We start from the raw sequence: 12,513 nt of genomic DNA, 5'->3' as shown, positions 1-12,513 counted from the left end.
CTCCTGGTGAGATGGTGCCCACCCTCGCCTTGTCCCTGCCCTGTGCCTGGATTATAACCATTCACTTGCTCTGTAGAGTTGCTGTGCTGTGGCGCCACCTGCAGACTGAATTGAGAAATGCTTCATGGTGGGATCCTGGTGACTGTCCAGTCTGGAGTAAGGTTGGACGCCGGTGTGGTGATGTCATTTGCCTTCCGTGTGACATCATAACTTCCTCCTACTGGGATTGGTGAATGTGACGTTCTCCGGCCACATTTGGCAGGTTCTGGTTCTGGAGGACCTGCCTGCACATACCGACTTGTAGTGTTTTATGGCGGCTCAGAGCCGCACTGATCCACCCAAAGCGGAGCCCACCACCCCAAGCTGCCATGTTGTCTCGGCTCAGGACAGTCTGCGCCCGTGATGGAGAATTTGGCCCAGATTCATCATATGCATTTTTTAAGTCACTTTTCTTTTTTGTCTCTTATTCGTTGATGTTTTTTCACCAACTTCAACATGGCGGCCACAGGTTATTATTATTATAGCGCCATTTATTCCATAGCAAAAACAATTACAATAATCTTGAACAAAAACGCAACTGCAAACTGATACAGGAGGAGCGAGGACCCTGCCCGCGAGGGCTCACAGTCTACAAGGGATGGGTGAGGATACAGTAGGTGAGGGTACAGCTGGTCGTGCAGCGGTATGGTGGAGCGAGAACCCTGCCTGCGAGGGCTCACAGTCTACAAGGGATGGGTGAGGATACAGTAGGTGAGGGTAGAGCTGGTCATGCAGCGGTATGGTGGAGCGAGGACTCTGCCCGCGAGGGCTCACAATCTACAGGGGATGGGTGAGGATACAGTAGGTGAGGGTAGAGCTGGTCGTGCAGCGGTATGGTGGAGCGAGGACTCTGCCCGCGAGGTCTCACAGTCTACAAGGGATGGGTGAGGATACAGTAGGTGAGGGTAGAGCTGGTCGTGCAGCGGTATGGTGGAGCGAGGACCCTGCCCGCGAGGGCTCACAGTCTACAAGGGATGGGTGAGGATACAGTAGGTGAGGGTAGAGCTGGTCGTGCAGCGGTATGGTGAAGCGAGGACCCTGCCCGCGAGGGCTCACAGTCTACAGGGGATGGGTGAGGATACAGTAGGTGAGGGTAGAGCTGGTCATGCAGCGGTATGGTGGAGCGAGGACTCTGCCCGCGAGGGCTCACAATCTACAGGGGATGGGTGAGGATACAGTAGGTGAGGGTAGAGCTGGTCGTGCAGCGGTATGGTGGAGCGAGGACTCTGCCCGCGAGGGCTCACAGTCTACAGGGGATGGGTGAGGATACAGTAGGTGAGGGTAGAGCTGGTCGTGCAGCGGTATGGTGGAGCGAGGACCCTGCCCGCGAGGGCTCACAGTCTACAGGGGATGGGTGAGGATACAGTAGGTGAGGGTAGAGCTGGTCGTACAGCGGTTGATGGAGCGAGGACCCTGCCCGCGAGGTCTCACAGTCTACAAGGGATGGGTGAGGATACAGTAGGTGAGGGTAGAGCTGGTCGTGCAGCGGTATGGTGGAGCGAGGACCCTGCCCGCGAGGGCTCACAGTCTACAGGGGATGGGTGAGGATACAGTAGGTGAGGGTAGAGCTGGTCGTGCAGCGGTATGGTGGAGCGAGGACTCTGCCCGCGAGGGCTCACAGTCTACAGGGGATGGGTGAGGGTACAGTAGGTGAGGGTAGAGCTGGTCGTGCAGTGGTATGGTGGAGCGAGGACTCTGCCCGCGAGGGCTCACAGTCTACAGGGGATGGGTGAGGATACAGTAGGTGAGGGTAGAGCTGGTCGTGCAGCGGTATGGTGGAGCGAGGACCCTGCCCGCGAGGGCTCACAATCTACAGGGGATGGGTGAGGATACAGTAGGTGAGGGTAGAGCTGGTCGTGCAGCGGTATGGTGGAGCGAGGACCCTGCCCGCGAGGGCTCACAGTCTACAAGGGATGGGTGAGGATACAGTAGGTGAGGGTAGAGCTGGTCGTGCAGCGGTATGGTGGAGCGAGGACCCTCCCTGCGAGGGCTCACAGTCTACAGGGGATGGGTGAGGATACAGTAGGTGAGGGTAGAGCTGGTCGTGCAGCAGTATGGTGGAGCGAGGACCCTGCCCGCGAGGGCTCACAATCTACAGGGGATGGGTGAGGATACAGTAGGTGAAGGTAGAGCTGGTTGTGCAGCGGTATGGTGGAGTGAGGACCCTGCCCGCGAGGGCTCACAGTCTACAGGGGATGGGTGAGGATACAGTAGGTGGGGGTAGAGCTGGTCATGCAGCGGTATGGTGGAGCGAGGACCCTGCCCGCGAGGGCTCACAGTCTACAGGGGATGGGTGAGGATACAGTAGGTGAGGGTAGAGCTGGTCGTGCAGCGGTATGGTGGAGCGAGGACCCTGCCCGCGAGGGCTCACAGTCTACAAGGGATGGGTGAGGATACAGTAGGTGAGGGTAGAGCTGGTCGTGCAGCGGTATGGTGGAGCGAGGACCCTGCCTGCGAGGGCTCACAGTCTACAGGGGATGGGTGAGGATACAGTAGGTGAGGGTAGAGCTGGTCGTGCAGCGGTATGGTGGAGCGAGGACCCTGCCCGCGAGGGCTCACAGTCTACAGGGGATGGGTGAGGATACAGTAGGTGGGGGTAGAGCTGGTCATGCAGCGGTATGGTGGAGAGAGGACCCTGCCCGCGAGGGCTCACAGTCTAAAAGGGATGGGTGAGGATACAGTAGGTGAGGGCAGAGCTGGTCATGCAGCGGTATGGTGGAGCGAGGACCCTGCCCGCGAGGGCTCACAGTCTACAGGGGATGGGTGATGATACAGTAGGTGAGGGGAGAGCTGGTCGTGGAGCGGTATGGTGGAGCGAGGACCCTGCCCGCGAGGGCTCACAGTCTACAGGGCATCGGTGAGGATACAGGAGGTGAGGGTAGAGCTGGTCGTGCAGAGGTATGGTGGAGCGAGGACCCTGCCCGCGAGGGCTCACAGTCTAGAAGGGATGGGTGAGGATACAGTAGGTGAGGGTAGAGCTGGTCATGCAGCGGTATGGTGGAGCGAGGACCCTGCCCGCGAGGGCTCACAGTCTACAAGGGATGGGTGAGGATACAGTAGGTGAGGGTAGAGCTGGTTGTGCAGCGGTATGGTGGAGAGAGGATCCTGCCCGCGAGGGCTCACAGTCTACAAGGAATGGGTGAGGATACAGTAGGTGAGGGCAGAGCTGGTCGTACAGCGGTATGGTGGAGAGAGGACCCTGCCCGCGAGGACTCAGTCTACAAGGGATGGGTGAGGATACAGTAGGTGAGGGTAGAGCTGGTCGTGCAGCGGTATGGTGGAGCGAGGACCCTGCCCGCGAGGGCTCACAATCTACAGGGGATGGGTGAGGATACAGTAGGTGAGGGTAGAGCTGGTCGTGCAGCGGTATGGTGGAGCGAGGACCCTGCCCGCGAGGGCTCACAGTCTACAGGGGATGGGTGAGGATACAGTAGGTGAGGGTAGAGCTGGTCGTGCAGCGGTATGGTGGAGCGAGGACCCTGCCCGCGAGGGCTCACAGTCTACAAGGGACGGGTGAGGATACAGTAGGTGAGGGTAGAGCTGGTCGTGCAGCGGTATGGTGGAGCGAGGACCCTGCCCGCGAGGGCTCACAATCTACAAGTGATGGGTGAGGATACAGTAGCTGGGGGTAGAGCTGGTCGTGCAGCGGTATGGTGGAGCAAGGACCCTGCCCGCAAGGGCTCACAGTCTACAGGGGATGGGTGAGGATACAGTAGGTGAGGGTAGAGCTGGTCGTGCAGCGGTATGGTGGAGCGAGGACCCTGCCCGCGAGGGCTCACAATCTACAGGGGATGGGTGAGGATACAGTAGGTGAGGGTAGAGCTGGTCGTGCAGCGGTATGGTGGAGCGAGGACCCTGCCCGCGAGGGCTCAAGGTCTACAAGGGATGGGTGATGATACAGTAGGTGAGGGTAGAGCTGGTCGTCCAGCGGTATGGTGGAGCGAGGACCCTGCCCGCGAGGGCTCACAGTCTACAGGGGATGGGTGAGGATACAGTAGGTGAGGGTAGAGCTGGTGGAGCGAGGACCCTGCCCGCGAGGGCTCACAATCTACAGGGGATGGGTGAGGATACAGTAGGTGAGGGTAGAGCTGGTCATGCAGCGGTATGGTGGAGCGAGGACCCTGCCCGCGAGGGCTCACAGTCTACAAGGGATGGGTGAGGATACAGTAGGTGAGGGTAGAGCTGGTCGTACAGCGGTATGGTGGAGCGAGGACCCTGCCCGCGAGGGCTCACAATCTACAAGGGATGGGTGAGGATACAGTAGGTGAGGGTAGAGCTGGTCGTGCTGCGGTATGGTGGAGCGAGGACCCTGCCCGCGAGGGGTCACAGTCTACAAGGGATGGGTGAGGATACAGTAGGTGAGGGTAGAGCTGGTCGTGCTGCGGTATGGTGGAGCGAGGACCCTGCCCGCGAGGGGTCACAGTCTACAAGGGATGGGTGAGGATACAGTAGGTGAGGGTAGAGCTGGTCATGCAGCGGTATGGTGGAGCGAGGACCCTGCCCGCGAGGGCTCACAGTCTACAAGGGATGGGTGAGGATACAGTAGGTGAGGGTAGAGCTGGTCATGCAGCGGTATGGTGGAAAGAGGACCCTGCCCGCGAGGGCTCACAGTCTACAAGGAATGGGTGAGGATACAGTAGGTGAGGGTAGAGCTGGTCGTACAGCGGTATGGTGGAGCGAGGACCCTGCCCGCGAGGGCTCACAGTCTACAAGGAATGGGTGAGGATACAGTAGGTGAGGGCAGAGCTGGTCGTACAGCGGTATGGTGGAAAGAGGACCCTGCCCGCGAGGACTCAGTCTACAAGGGATGGGTGAGGATACAGTAGGTGAGGGTAGAGCTGGTCGTGCAGCGGTATGGTGGAGCGAGGACCCTGCCCGCGAGGGCTCACAATCTACAGGGGATGGGTGAGGATACAGTAGGTGAGGGTAGAGCTGGTCGTGCAGCGGTATGGTGGAGCGAGGACCCTGCCCGCGAGGGCTCACAGTCTACAGGGGATGGGTGAGGATACAGTAGGTGAGGGTAGAGCTAGTCGTGCAGCGGTATGGTGGAGCGAGGACCCTGCCCGCGAGGGCTCACAGTCTACAAGGGATGGGTGAGGATACAGTAGGTGAGGGTAGAGCTGGTCGTGCAGCGGTATGGTGGAGTGAGGACCCTGCCCGCGAGGGCTCACAGTCTACAGGGGATGGGTGATGATACAGTAGGTGAGGGTAGAGCTGGTCGTCCAGCGGTATGGTGGAGCGAGGACCCTGCCCGCGAGGGCTCACAATCTACAAGGGATGGGTGAGGATACAGTAGGTGAGGGTAGAGCTGGTCATGCAGCGGTATGGTGGAGCGAGGACCCTGCCCGCGAGGGCTCACAGTCTACAGGGGATGGGTGAGGATACAGTAGGTGAGGGTAGAGCTGGTCGTACAGCGGTTGATGGAGCGAGGACCCTGCCCGCGAGGTCTCACAGTCTACAAGGGATGGGTGAGGATACAGTAGGTGAGGGTAGAGCTGGTCATGCAGCGGTATGGTGGAGCGAGGACCCTGCCCGCGAGGGCTCACAGTCTACAAGGGATGGGTGAGGATACAGTAAGTGAGGGTAGAGCTGGTCATGCAGCGGTATGGTGGAGCGAGGACCCTGCCCGCGAGGGCTCACAGTCTACAAGGGATGGGTGAGGATACAGTAGGTGAGGGTAGAGCTGGTTGTGCAGCGGTATGGTGGAGAGAGGATCCTGCCCGCGAGGGCTCACAGTCTACAAGGGATGGGTGAGGATACAGTAGGTGAGGGCAGAGCTGGTCGTACAGCGGTATGGTGGAGAGAGGACCCTGCCCGCGAGGACTCAGTCTACAAGGGATGGGTGAGGATACAGTAGGTGAGGGTAGAGCTGGTCGTGCAGCGGTATGGTGGAGCGAGGACCCTGCCCGCGAGGGCTCACAATCTACAGGGGATGGGTGAGGATACAGTAGGTGAGGGTAGAGCTGGTCGTGCAGCGGTATGGTGGAGCGAGGACCCTGCCCGCGAGGGCTCACAGTCTACAGGGGATGGGTGAGGATACAGTAGGTGAGGGTAGAGCTGGTCGTGCAGCGGTATGGTGGAGCGAGGACCCTGCCCGCGAGGGCTCACAGTCTACAAGGGATGGGTGAGGATACAGTAGGTGAGGGTAGAGCTGGTCGTGCAGCGGTATGGTGGAGCGAGGACCCTGCCCGCGAGGGCTCACAGTCTACAGGGGATGGGTGAGGATACAGTAGGTGAGGGTAGAGCTGGTCGTGCAGCGGTATGGTGGAGCGAGGACCCTGCCTGCGAGGGCTCACAGTCTACAGGGGATGGGTGAGGATACAGTAGGTGAGGGTAGAGCTGGTCGTGCTGCGGTATGGTGGAGCGAGGACCCTGCCCGCGAGGGCTCACAATCTACAAGGGATGGGTGAGGATACAGTAGGTGAAGGTAGAGCTGGTCGTGCAGCGGTATGGTGGAGCGAGGACCCTGCCCGCGAGGGCTCACAGTCTACAAGGGATGGGTGAGGATACAGTAGGTGAGGGTAGAGCTGGTCGTGCAGCGGTATGGTGGAGCGAGGACCCTGCCCGCGAGGGCTCACAATCTACAAGGGATGGGTGAGGATACAGTAGGTGGGGGTAGAGCTGGTCGTACAGCGGTATGGTGGAGCGAGGACCCTGCCCGCGAGGGCTCACAGTCTACAGGGGATGGGTGAGGATACAGTAGGTGAGGGTAGAGCTGGTCGTACAGCGGTATGGTGGAGCGAGGACCCTGCCCGCGAGGGCTCACAATCTACAGGGGATGGGTGAGGATACAGTAGGTGAGGGTAGAGCTGGTCGTGCAGCGGTATGGTGGAGCGAGGACCCTGCCCGCGAGGGCTCACAGTCTACAGGGGATGGGTGAGGATACAGTAGGTGAGGGCAGAGCTGGTCGTGCAGCGGTATGGTGGAGCGAGGACCCTGCCCGCGAGGGCTCAAGGTCTACAGGGGATGGGTGATGATACAGTAGGTGAGGGTAGAGCTGGTCGTCCAGCGGTATGGTGGAGCGAGGACCCTGCCCGCGAGGGCTCACAATCTACAAGGGATGGGTGAGGATACAGTAGGTGAGGGTAGAGCTGGTCATGCAGCGGTATGGTGGAGCGAGGACCCTGCCCGCGAGGGCTCACAGTCTACAGGGGATGGGTGAGGATACAGTAGGTGAGGGTAGAGCTGGTCGTGCAGCGGTATGGTGGAGCGAGGACCCTGCCCGCGAGGGCTCACAATCTACAGGGGATGGGTGAGGATACAGTAGGTGAGGGTAGAGCTGGTCGTGCAGCGGTATGGTGGAGCGAGGACCCTGCCCGCGAGGGCTCACAGTCTACAGGGGATGGGTGAGGATACAGTAGGTGAGGGTAGAGCTGGTCGTGCAGCGGTATGGTGGAGCGAGGACCCTGCCCGCGAGGTCTTACAGTCTACGAGGGATGGGTGAGGATACAGTAGGTGAGGGTAGAGCTGGTGGAGCGAGGACCCTGCCCGCGAGGGCTCACAGTCTACAGGGGATGGGTGAGGATACAGTAGGTGAGGGTAGAGCTGGTCGTGCAGCGGTATGGTGGAGCGAGGACCCTGCCCGCGAGGGCTCACAATCTACAGGGGATGGGTGAGGATACAGTAGGTGAGGGTAGAGCTGGTCATGCAGCGGTATGGTGGAGCGAGGACCCTGCCCGCGAGGGCTCACAGTCTACAAGGCATTGGTGAGGGTAGAGCTGGTCGTACAGCGGTATGGTGGAGCGAGGACCCTGCCCGCGAGGGCTCACAGTCTACAAGGCATTGGTGAGGGTAGAGCTGGTCGTACAGCGGTATGGTGTAGAGAGGACCCTGCCCGCGAGGGCTCACAATCTACAAGGGATGGGTGAGGATACAGTAGATGAGGGTAGAGCTGGTCGTGCTGCGGTATGGTGGAGCGAGGACCCTGCCCGCGAGGGGTCACAGTCTACAAGGGATGGGTGAGGATACAGTAGGTGAGGGTAGAGCTGGTCTTGCAGCGGTATGGTGGAGCAAGGACCCTGCCCGCGAGGGCTCACAGTCTACAAGGCATTGGTGAGGATACAGTAGGTGAGGGTAGAGCTGGTCGTGCAGCGGTATGGTGGAGCGAGGACCCTGCCCGCGAGGGCTCACAGTCTACAGGGGATGGGTGAGGATACAGTAGGTGAGGGTAGAGCTGGTCGTGCTGCGGTATGGTGGAGCGAGGACCCTGCCCGCGAGGGGTCACAGTCTACAAGGCATTGGTGAGGGTAGAGCTGGTCGTACAGCGGTATGGTGGAGCGAGGACCCTGCCCGCGAGGTCTCACAGTCTACAAGGGATGGGTGAGGATACAGTAGGTGAGGGTATAGCTGGTCGTGCAGCGGTATGGTGGAGAGAGGAACCTGCCCGCGAGGGCTCACAGTCTACAAGGGATGGGTGAGGATACAGTAGGTGAGGGTAGAGCTGGTCATGCAGCGGTATGGTGGAGCGAGGACCCTGCCCGCGAGGGCTCACAGTCTACAAGGGATGGGTGAGGATACAGTAATTGAGGGTAGAGCTGGTCATGCAGCGGTATGGTGGAGCGAGGACCCTGCCCGCGAGGGCTCACAGTCTACAAGGGATGGGTGAGGATACAGTAGGTGAGGGTAGAGCTGGTTGTGCAGCGGTATGGTGGAGAGAGGATCCTGCCCGCGAGGGCTCACAGTCTACAAGGGATGGGTGAGGATACAGTAGGTGAGGGTAGAGCTGGTCGTGCAGCGGTATGGTGGAGCGAGGACCCTGCCCGCGAGGGCTCACAGTCTACAGGGGATGGGTGAGGATACAGTAGGTGAGGGTAGAGCTGGTCGTGCAGCGGTATGGTGGAGCGAGGACCCTGCCTGCGAGGGCTCACAGTCTACAGGGGATGGGTGAGGATACAGTAGGTGAGGGTAGAGCTGGTCGTGCTGCGGTATGGTGGAGCGAGGACCCTGCCCGCGAGGGCTCACAATCTACAAGGGATGGGTGAGGATACAGTAGGTGAAGGTAGAGCTGGTCGTGCAGCGGTATGGTGGAGCGAGGACCCTGCCCGCGAGGGCTCACAGTCTACAAGGTATGGGTGAGGGTAGAGCTGGTCGTGCAGCGGTATGGTGGAGCGAGGACCCTGCCCGCGAGGGCTCACAATCTACAAGGGATGGGTGAGGATACAGTAGGTGGGGGTAGAGCTGGTCGTACAGCGGTATGGTGGAGCGAGGACCCTGCCCGCGAGGGCTCACAGTCTACAGGGGATGGGTGAGGATACAGTAGGTGAGGGTAGAGCTGGTCGTACAGCGGTATGGTGGAGCGAGGACCCTGCCCGCGAGGGCTCACAATCTACAGGGGATGGGTGAGGATACAGTAGGTGAGGGTAGAGCTGGTCATGCAGCGGTATGGTGGAGCGAGGACCCTGCCCACGAGGGCTCACAGTCTACAGGGGATGGGTGAGGATACAGTAGGTGAGGGCAGAGCTGGTCGTGCAGCGGTATGGTGGAGCGAGGACCCTGCCCGCGAGGGCTCACAGTCTACAGGGGATGGGTGAGGATACAGTAGGTGAGGGTAGAGCTGGTCGTGCAGCGGTATGGTGGAGCGAGGACCCTGCCCGCAAGGGCTCACAATCTACAGGGGATGGGTGAGGATACAGTAGGTGAGGGTAGAGCTGGTCGTGCAGCGGTATGGTGGAGCGAGGACCCTGCCCGCGAGGGCTCACAGTCTACAGGGGATGGGTGAGGATACAGTAGGTGAGGGTAGAGCTGGTCGTGCAGCGGTATGGTGGAGCGAGGACCCTGCCCGCGAGGTCTTACAGTCTACGAGGGATGGGTGAGGATACAGTAGGTGAGGGTAGAGCTGGTGGAGCGAGGACCCTGCCCGCGAGGGCTCACAGTCTACAGGGGATGGGTGAGGATACAGTAGGTGAGGGTAGAGCTGGTCGTGCAGCGGTATGGTGGAGCGAGGACCCTGCCCGCGAGGGCTCACAGTCTACAAGGCATTGGTGAGGGTAGAGCTGGTCGTACAGCGGTATGGTGGAGCGAGGACCCTGCCCGCGAGGGCTCACAATCTACAAGGGATGGGTGAGGATACAGTAGGTGAGGGTAGAGCTGGTCGTGCTGCGGTATGGTGGAGCGAGGACCCTGCCCGCGAGGGCTCACAGTCTACAAGGCATTGGTGAGGATACAGTAGGTGAGGGTAGAGCTGGTCGTGCAGCGGTATGGTGGAGCGAGGACCCTGCCCGCGAGGGCTCACAGTCTACAGGGGATGGGTGAGGATACAGTAGGTGAGGGTAGAGCTGGTCATGCTGCGGTATGGTGGAGCGAGGACCCTGCCCGCGAGGGCTCACAGTCTACAAGGGATGGGTGAGGACACAGTAGGTGAGGGTAGAGCTGGTCGTGCAGCGGTATGGTGGAGCGAGAACCCTGCCCGCGAGGGCTCACAGTCTACAAGGGATGGGTGAGGATACAGTAGGTGAGGGTAGAGCTGGTCGTGCAGCGGTATGGTGGAGCGAGGACCCTTCCCGCGAGGGCTCACAATCTACAAGGGATGGGTGAGGATACAGTAGGTGAGGGTAGAGCTGGTCGTGCAGCGGTATGGTGGAGCGAGGACCCTGCCCGCGAGGGCTCACAGTCTACAGGGGATGGGTGAGGATACAGTAGGTGAGGGTAGAGCTGGTCGTGCAGCGGTATGGTGGAGCGAGAACCCTGCCCGCGAGGGCTCACAGTCTACAAGGGATGGGTGAGGATACAGTAGGTGAGGGTAGAGCTGATCGTGCAGCGGTATGGTGGAGCGAGGACCCTGCCCGCGAGGGCTCACAGTCTACAGGGGATGGGTGAGGATACAGTAGGTGAGGGTAGAGCTGGTCATGCAGCGGTATGGTGGAGCGAGGACCCTGTCTGCGAGGGCTCACAGTCTACAGGGGATGGGTGAGGATACAGTAGGTGAGGGTAGAGCTGGTCGTGCAGCGGTATGGTGGAGCGAGGACCCTGCCCGCGAGGGCTCACAGTCTACAAGGGATGGGTGAGGATACAGTAGGTGAGGGTAGAGCTGGTCGTGCAGCGGTATGGTGGAGCGAGGACCCTGCCCGCGAGGGCTCACAGTCTACAAAGGATGGGTGAGGATACAGTAGGTGAGGGTAGAGCTGGTCGTGCAGCGGTATGGTGGAGCGAGGACCCTGCCCGCGAGGGCTCACAGTCTACAGGGGATGGGTGAGGATACAGTAGGTGAGGGTAGAGCTGGTCGTGCAGCGGTATGGTGGAGCGAGGACCCTGCCCGCGAGGGCTCACAGTCTACAGGGGATGGGTGAGGATACAGTAGGTGAGGGTAGAGCTGGTCGTGCAGCGGTATGGTGGAGCAAGAACCCTGCCCGCGAGGGCTCACAGTCTACAAGGGATGGGTGAGGATACAGTAGGTGAGGGTAGAGCTGGTCGTGCAGCGGTATGGTGGAGTGAGGACCCTGCCTGCGAGGGCTCACAGTCTACAAGGGATGGGTGATGATACAGTAGGTGAGGGTAGAGCTGGTCGTGCAGCAGTATGGTGGAGTGAGGACCCTGCCTGCGAGGGCTCACAGTCTACAAGGGATGGGTGAGGATACAGTAGGTGAGGGTAGAGCTGGTTGTGCAGCGGTATGGTGGAGCGAGGACCCTGCCCGCGAGGGCTCACAGTCTACAAGGGATGGGTGAGGATACAGTAGGTGAGGGTAGAGCTGGTCGTGCAGCGGTATGGTGGAGCGAGGACCCTGCCCGCGAGGGCTCACAGTCTACAGGGGATGGGTGAGGATACAGTAGGTGAGGGTAGAGCTGGTCGTGCAGCGGTATGGTGGAGCGAGAACCCTGCCCGCGAGGGCTCACAGTCTACAGGGGATGGGTGATGATACAGTAGGTGAGGGTAGAGCTGGTCGTGCAGCGGTATGGTGGAGCGAGGACCCTGCCCGCGAGGGCTCACAATCTACAAGGGATGGGTGAGGATACAGTAGGTGAGGGTAGAGCTGGTCGTGCAGCGGTATGGTGGAGCGAGGACCCTGCCCGCGAGGGCTCACAGTCTAAAAGGGAAGGGTGAGGATACAGTAGGTGAGGGTAGAGCTGATCGTGCAGCGGTATGGTGGAGCGAGGACCCTGCCCGCGAGGGCTCACAGTCTACAGGGGATGGGTGAGGATACAGTAGGTGAGGGTAGAGCTGGTCGTGCAGCGGTATGGTGGAGCGAGGACCCTGCCTGCGAGGGCTCACAATCTACAAGGGATGGGTGAGGATACAGTAGGTGAGGGTAGAGCTGGTCGTGCAGCGGTATGGTGGAGCGAGGACCCTGCCCGCGAGGGCTCACAGTCTACAAGGGATGGGTGAGGATACAGTAGGTGAGGGTAGAGCTGGTCGTGTAGCGGTATGGTGGAGCGAGGACCCTGCCCGCGTGGGCTCACAATCTACAAGGGATGGGTGAGGATACAGTAGGTGAGGGTAGAGCTGGTCGTGCAGCGGTATGGTGGAGCGAGGACCCTGCC

Source organism: Phyllobates terribilis, unplaced genomic scaffold, assembly GCF_046119375.1.
Source record: "Phyllobates terribilis strain yellow unplaced genomic scaffold, ASM4611937v1 Scaffold_12__6_contigs__length_324123572, whole genome shotgun sequence".
Classification (NCBI taxonomy): domain Eukaryota; kingdom Metazoa; phylum Chordata; class Amphibia; order Anura; family Dendrobatidae; genus Phyllobates; species Phyllobates terribilis.
The sequence above is the reverse complement of the archived record's forward strand: the minus strand, read 5'-3'. Positions refer to the sequence as shown.